The following is an 8,774-nucleotide window of genomic DNA, read 5'->3' on the forward strand; positions in this document are numbered from 1 at the left end:
TCTGCTGCTTCCGGTTGTCAGTTCCAGCTGTCCGCTGCAGTGGCCGGTATATAGTGTCCAGGTCGATGTGCTTATTGATTGAATCTGTGGATGAATGCCATGCCTCTAGGAATTCCCTGGCTGTTCTCTGTTTGGCTTGTCCTATAATAGTAGTGTTGTCCCAGTCAAACTCATGTTGCTTGTCATCTGAGTGTGTGGCTACTAAGAATAGCTGGTCATTTCGTTTCGTGGTTAGTTGGTGTTCATGGATGCGGATCGTTAGCTGTCTTCCTGTTTGTCCTATGTAGTGTTTTGAGCAGTCCTTGCATGGGAATTTGTACACTACATTGGTTTTGTTCATGCTGGGTATTGGGTCCTCCGTCCTGGTGAGTTGTTGTCTGAGAGTGGCTGTTGGTTTGTGTGCTGTTATGAGTCCTAGTAGTCTGGCTGTCAGTTCAGAAATGTTTTTGATGTATGGTAATGTGGCTAGTCCTTTGGGTTGTGACATGTCCTCATTCCGTTATCTTTCCCTTAGACATCTGTTGATGAAATTGCGGGGTTATCCGTTTTTGGCAAATATAAAAGAGACCAAAGGAGCAACTTTTTCACAGAGAGAGTGGTACGTGTATGGAATGAGCTGCCAGAGGATGTGGTGGAGGCTGGTACAATTGCAACATTTAAGAGGCATTTGGATGGGTATATGAATAGGAAGGATTTGGAGGGATATGGGCCGGGTGCTGACAGGTGGGACTAGATTGGGTTGGGATATCTGGTCGGCATGGACAGGTTGGACCGAAGGGTCTGTTTTGATGCTGTATATCTTTATGACTCTATGACTATAAATGCCGGAGGAAACATCACAGAAGTGCTTCACAGGAGGCTCCCAAGCACTGAGGATGTCACCTAGACAGGGGTCAAAACATCTGCAACACAAATTCCCAGCTCGGCAAACAGAACCACAACAATCTTTCTTCTCTCACCTTAAAAATTTGCTCCATAATCTTGAAATCCCCCAACCCTAGGGAAAAGACACCTCCCATTCACCTTAGCTGTACACGTTATAATTTTATAAACCTCTATAAGGTCATCTTTCAACATCCTATGTTCCAGTGGAAAATATTCACAGCCTATGCACTGTCTCCTTATAATTCAAACCCTGCAATCCCAACAACATCCTGGCAATTTTTTCTCAACTCTCTTTAGCATAATAATATCGTTCCTATAACAGGATGACCAGAACTGGACACAGTACTCTAGAATGTGCCTCTCCAATGTCCTGTATAACCTCAACATGATGCCCCAATTCCTATACTCAAAGGTCTGAGCAATAAAAGTATACATGCTAAATGCCTTCTCAAACACCCTATATAAATGTTAATGGAAACTTTGAAGAATTATGTGCCTGAACCTCTAAGTTTCTTTGTTCTACAGCACTACCCAAAGGTTCTTCATTTGCCCATATTAAAACCACCAATCTCAATTATCATTGATTGAGCTCTTGTTCTGATTCTACCTTAGTGCATTGCTTAGGCCCAAAGTTCCACCCCACAAATTTCTGGATATAATGCATAATCCTCCACCATTTCCACTATCTACAATTAGACCTGACCACCAGGGATATATTTCCCTCCCCACCACTATCTACATTTCACAGAGACCATTCCCTCTGTGACTCCCTCATTAGGCCCACACCCCTGACTAACCCACCCTCCACTCCCAGCAACTTCCCTTGCCACCACAAGAGGTGTAAAGCATATGCCCACATCTCCCCCCTCACCTTCATTCAAGGGCCAAGAAGATCTTTTCACATCTGGCAGAGATTTTCCTGCATATCCAAACACCTCATCTACTCTGTCTGTTGCTCTTGATGTGGTCTCCTCTACATTGGGGAGACAGGACGCCGACTTGCAGAAAGTTTCAGGAAACATCTCTGGGACACAGGTGCCAAACAGCCCCACCACCCTGTGGCTGACCACTTCAACTCACTCTCCCACTCTGCCAAGGACATGCAAGTCCTGGGCCTCCTCCACTGCCACACACAAGCCACCCGATGACTGGAGGACCCATTGGGACCCTTCAAGCATTCCCCAATCCCCCTCCCCCAAGTCCCTCCTCCCTACCTTTTATCTTAGCCTGTTTGGCACACCCTCCTGCGTATTCTGCTTCTTTGATGCTGCCTGACCCGCTGTGCTTTTCCAGTTGCCACACTTGTCAAATCTGATCTCCAGCATCTGCAGTCCTCACTTTCTCCGAAACTGAACAGAAGAATTTTCAACATCAGAGAGGCTTAGGCTTTTTAGCCCACTGAGACTTCTCCACTGCTTGACACAATCCTGGCTCATATCCAGCTCCATCTCATTTTCCTGCCCTCTCCCCAGATCCCTTGAATCTCTGAGAGGCCAAAATTTTGATTACCTCAGCCTTGAATCTATTCAACACAGACTCATTCACATTCACTTGGGGTAGAGAATTCCAAAGATTCAAAGTGAAGTCATTTCTCCTCTTCTCAGTCCCCTTATCGCAGGACTTCGTCCCCACGTTGTAAATTCCCCAGTCAGTGGAATCAATCTTTCAGTATTCGATCCTGTCAATTCCTTTCAGAATTTTGAAAACTTTGATGAGATCACCTCAGTGATGAAAGTTCACAATGTATTATTGTCTAATAGTCAGTATTCTAATCTGAAATATAGTTCCATTTTGTGTGTGTTAAGAAGTGGAAGACATGGTTTTCAGATTCACCTTAGATTAGTTCTGTGAGTGATTCCAGAATGTGGGGAGATTTGTTTTGTTCATGTGAGTTTGAATCAGGTCCTTAAAATTGGCTGAGGATTCAACGACAGAAAAGCTCCAGAAACAAAAAAATTCTTCAAAATTGTTGAAGATGCAAATTTATGGATCATGAATAGTAAGTAAGTTTGGTGAGCAACTTGTTCAGGCCCCAAGAAGTAACATTAATCAAATAAAACAGAATGAAGTGAACTAGCTGTGGAGGAAACAAATTACAACAATGACATGAGGAGCTTTAGTGTGGGGACAGGGGTGGTCCTTCACTGAGGTTGACTATCTGTAAAGTTGTTATGGGGGAAAATTGTTAAGTCAGTCTTTCCAAATTGTAATAAGACTGTTTCACATAGTTCTTGTATAGTTTGTATTTTTCTTTTGTGTGCATTAAACTTTTATGTTCTTTTATTAAAAGTACATTGACAGACTCTTGTGAATATGTTCATTTACTGACCACCATGGTGAAGGATAAATTAAAATTTATGGTCTTTCAAGCCAGCTCTCACACTGAGATATGACTGGCTTAGTATTGCTATCAGCTGGAATCATTTTTCTACACTCCAACGAGCTCACTGGCTCCCTCATTCCAGGAGTGAATCTAGCTGTACTGGCCTGCAATGTAAGTATATCTTACGTCCATACGACGCAGAAGCGCAATAAGCTATTTGGCTCATTGCATCTTCTATACCATTGAAGGAGATTGTGGTTGATCTAATAATTGTCAACTCTACATCTCCCTCATAGACCTGCTGATTAAAAATTTGTCTATCTCAGTCTTGACCATCTGAATGATCCCTAACCTTATCAATCTTCTGTGGTAAAGAACTCACTAACCTCTGAGATTTAATTTTTCATTCATTCATTCATAGGATGCAGGCCAGTATTTATTGCCCATCCCTAATTGCCCTTGAGAAGGTGATGATGAGCTGCTTTCTTGCAATGCTGCAGTTCTTTTCCTCTAGGTAGACCCACAATGCTGTTAGGAAAGACATTCCAGGATTTTGAACCAGAGACACCAGAGGAATGGCGATACATTTGCAAGTTGAGACGTTGAGTGACTTGGAGGAGAACTTACAGGGGGAGTGGTGTCCCCATACTTTGGCTGCTTATCTAATCAGCCTCTGCAGCACATCTTGTAGAGGGTACACACTGCTGTTACTGAGTGGTGGACAGAGTAGATATGTGACGATGTGATGCCAATCACGCAGGCTGCTTTGTCCTAGATTGTGTCAAGCTTCTTGAGTGTTGTTGGAGCTGCACCCATCCAGGCAGAAATTCTTCCTGAGCGCTGTCTTAATGGATGTCCCCTTACTCTGAGATTAGTTTTTTTTAGATTAGATTCCCTACAGTGTGGAAACAGGCCCTTTAGCCCAACAGGTCCGCACCGCCCCTCCGAAGAGCAACCCACCAAGACCCATTCACCTCCATTCACCCCTGACTAATACATCTAACACTAGCACGGCTAATCTAGTATGGCTAATCAACCCAAACCTGCACATCTTCGGACTGTGGGAGGAATCCAGAGCACCTGGAGGAAATCCACACAGTCACAGGGAAAATGTGCAAACTCCACACAGACAGTAGCCCGAGGCAGCGCTAACCACTGAGGAGATGATGCCCTCTTATCCTAGACTCTCCCACATGGGGAAACAGCCTCTCAGCATCTACTCTGTCAATCTCCTTGAGCTTCAGAAAGGCGCCTCTCATTTTACCTAATCTCCAATTAGTATAGACCCAACCTACTCACCCTCCCCTCATTGGGAAATCCCTCTACGCATGGGATCAACTTTTCTAGACTGCTTCCAATGCCATCACATCTGTCTTTTGGCCAAAGCTGTTCTCCTTTCGTAAATATGGAGGAGACAACTTCATGCACATTGGCCATGAAGCATCTGTATACAAGTGACTGTCTCTTCCTGTAGTCTGATCGCCTTGTGACAAGTCCAACGTACCCTCAGAATTGCTGATCACTGCATTTATCCTGAGGTTGCCAAACCGTCAAGGGATTGGTGGACTTTGTCCACAATTGGGACTTTACAAAATGTCTTCTTCCGGTCTGCTACTTGGTTGCAGCAACAAACAGAAAAGTAACGCAATGGCGCGCATTTCTTAATTTGCACTGGACACTTTCGAATGAAACGTGCATGTAAACAAAAACCGCGGACACCTGGAGGTCAGGAACAAAGACGTTGTGCACTTAAACACAAAAAAAAATCTTTAGCCCATCATTAAGGTCATCTGCCCCAATGTCACTTTATGTGACCCAGTATCAAAATTTCACTTTATCATGCTTCAGTAAAGCGCTACAGGCGCTACATAAATTCAGGTACTTCTGGATGCTTGGGGGCTGGAGGGATGATAAGAAAGGGTGAGGACAGATTGGGCCTGGAGGAGGGCAGGGGCCTGGGACAAGGCTCGAGACAAGGAATGATGAAACCAAAGTTCACAGACTCGGTCAAATGGTTCAGCAGGGAGGCATTGAGGCGGCGCTTGTGCACAAACTGCGTTGCCAGGGCGAGAGCGTGTGGTGAGACCGACTCCACAAAGTCACCGAGCCAGTCTGGCCGCTCCGCCTCCTGGGTTTTTCACTGCTTCCCCGTGCATGGCACCGCCTCCCGGCCAATCAGTGGCCCGTATACCTATGTTACACCCGCCCCGTTTCCAGCAAACGCAGAGGGGGAAGTCCAGAGTGACTCACTCACTGGAGAGGTTGCAATTTCCACATCACACCTCACCCTTCGGCTGATTGAGGTCTGAGGGGTGGGAAGGTACTTTTCAGCAATGGGACAGGGTGCATTCCGAAGGATTGGCCATACCTCAGGGATTTGGTCACAGGGCTTTGAATCATGAGGCACATGCTCACGGGGCACTAACTGCAGTGACACCATAAGCTAAAACCATCCCCCTCCCCCACCACTCGGCCCATCCCACCGTAGGCACTCAGCTGTAGTCATTTATTTGTCTTTCATAGAGAATTACAGCACGGAAACAGACCCTTCCATCCAACTCGTCCGTGCCGACCAGATATCCTAACATTCCTGATGAAGGGTTCCACCTCAAAATATCTATTTTCCTGCTCCTCGGATGCTGCCTGACCTGCTTTGCTTTTCCAGCAACACACTTTCAACTCTGATCTCCAGCATCTGCAGTCCTCACTGTCTCCTAAATATCCTAACCTAATCTAGTCCCATTGTCCAGCACTTGGCCCATATCCTTCTAACCCCTTCCTATTCAAATACCCATCCAGGTGCCTTTTAAATGCTGTAATTGTACCAGCCTCCACCACTTCCTCTGGCAGCTCATTCCATGCACGCACTACATTCTGCGTGAAAAAGTTGACCCTTAGGTCCCTTTTATATCTTTCCCCTCTCACCCTAAACCTATGCCCTCTAGTTCTGGAACCCTCCCCCACCCCCACCCCAGGAAAAAGACCTTGTCTATTTACCCTATCCATGCCCCTCATGGTTTTATAGACCTCTACAAGATCACCCCTCAGCCTCCGACGCTCCAGGGAAACCAGCCCCAGCCAATTTAGCTCAAACCCTCCAACTCTGGGAAATCTTTGCTGAACCCTTTCAAGTTTCACAACATGCTTCCAATAGGAAGGAGATCAGAATTGCACACAATATTCCACACTGGCCTAACCAGTGTGCTGTATAGCAGCAACATGTCCTCCCAACTCTTATACTCAATGCACTGGCTACTCTGTGGGTGGCACAGTGTTTAGCACTGCTGCGTCACAGTGCCAGAGATCCGCGGTAAAAACAATGACTGCAGATGCTGGAAACAAGATTCTGGATTAGTGGTGCTGGAAGAGCACAGCAGTTCAGGCAGCATCCAAGGAGCTTTGAAATCGACGTTTCGGGCAAAAGCCCTTCATCAGAGATCCGCGATCAATTCCCGCTTAAGGCAACTGTCTGTGTGATGTTGGCGTATTCTCCCCATGCCTGCATGTGTTCCCTCCGGGTCCTCCAGTTTCCTCCCACAGTCCAAAAATGTGTAGGTTAGGTGAATTGGCCATGCTAAATTGCCCCTCGTGTTAGGAGAAGGGGTGATTGTAGGGGAATGGGTCTGGGTGGGTTGTTCTGCCGAGGGTGCGTGTGGACTTGTTGGGTCAAAGGACCTGTTTCCACACTGTAAGTAATCTAATCTAAAGGAAAGCATACCAAATACCTTCTTCACCCACCTAACTACCTGCAACTCTACTTTCAAGGAACTATGGACCTGTACTCCTAGGTCTCTTTGTTCAGCAACACTCCCCAGGAGTTACCATTAAGTGGATAAGCTTTCATGAGATGTGAACTTAGCTGCCTGTGCCAGTATTGGAATCACATCCCGAATTGTCCTGAAATGTTTTCTGTTGAGCTGCATTCATGAAACACTGTGGGACATTCCTTGTAGGTGAGCATTTCCAGGATTTTGCCTCAGTCACACTGAAGGAACTGCCACCTATTTCCAAGATACAGAGCTTCTTGAGCATTGTTGGAGCTGCACCCATGCAAATGAGAGGTATTCCATCCGGGACAAAGCAGCCCACTTGATTGGCATCACATCCAGAAGCATCCACTCCCTCCACCACCGACACTCAGTAGCAACAGTGCGTACTATCTACAAGATGCACTGCAGCGAATCACCAAAGTCTTTAGACAGCAACTTCCAAACCCTCAACTGCTACAGTCTAGAAGGACAAGGGTAGCAGATACTGATGGAACAACAGCTACTCACCATCCTGACTTGGAAATAGATTGCCGTACCTTCAGTACCACTGAGTCAAATCCTAGAATTCCTTTCCTAAGGGTATGGTGGGTCAACCTACAGTATGTGAATTGCAGTAATGGCAGAAGGCAGCTCATCTCAAGGGCAATTAGGGGCGGGCAATAAATGCTGACCCAGCCAGTGACACCCCAGTCTCACTAGTGAATAAAAATTTGCTTACGTTTAAGAATATGTCAGGGAGTTCACACATCGTTTGGAAAATTCTGATAAGGCAAATCAATGCACAATTCATTTGGCCTAATTGGGACCAGATCTTGATAGCCATAACCCACCACATCATTCTCCCAGTCCCCTGACCAACCCAGACCCTGAGGAGTCAGGGGCAGCAACGCTGGGCTGATAGTGTACCCGATCACATTGTCATGTCTTATCGTAAACTCAGCTCCACAAGTACTGGTCCAAATGGCTGGGATTTATTAATCACACACGAGAGTCATGCTGATTGGAATTTTTTTTAAAAATGTAAATAGTCTTTTACACAGCACACAAGTGCGTTGGGTAAACCATTTACTGCTTTTGCTGGAAAGATATTTCTGCTTTATTAAGAAACAATGCTGTAGTTTCAATCATGAGTTCTGTTTGCTGCATTTCACTCAGACTCAAGTCAGCTGAGTTGATAAACTTAGTGTACGACAGTGCACTGATTCAGTAGACACTGTTTACCCGGTGAATAGTCATTTACTGAAGTTCGGAATGAATATATGAATAATGATTTGGAGATGCCTGTGTTGAACTTGGGTGTACAAAGTTAAAAATCACACAGCACCAGGTTATAGTCCAACAGGTTTATTTGGAAGCACTAGCTTTCGGAGCATTGCTCCATCATCAGCTGGTTGTGGAGTACATGATGGTAAGGCACAGAATTTATAGCAAAAGTTTACAGTGTGCTGTAATTACACATTGAAATTATACATTGAAAAATGCCTTGATTGTTTGTTAAGTCTGTCATCTGTTAGAATGACCATGTTAGTTTCACTTCTTTCATATGTAAATTGCAAAACTATTTTAAAAAGTTACATTCTCAAGTCATAGAGTCATAGAGATGTACAGCATGGAAACAGACCTATCAGTCCAACCCGTCCATGCCAACTAGATATCCCAACCTAATCTAGTCCCACCTGCCAGCACCCGGCCCATATCCCTCCAAACCGTTCCTATTCATATACCCATCCAAATGCCTCTTATATGTTGCAATTGTACCAGCCTCCACCACTTCTTCTGGCAGCTCATTCCAAACA

The sequence above is a fragment of the Chiloscyllium plagiosum genome, chromosome 37 (genome assembly GCF_004010195.1).
Source record: "Chiloscyllium plagiosum isolate BGI_BamShark_2017 chromosome 37, ASM401019v2, whole genome shotgun sequence".
In the NCBI taxonomy this organism is placed as follows: Eukaryota; Metazoa; Chordata; class Chondrichthyes; order Orectolobiformes; family Hemiscylliidae; genus Chiloscyllium; species Chiloscyllium plagiosum.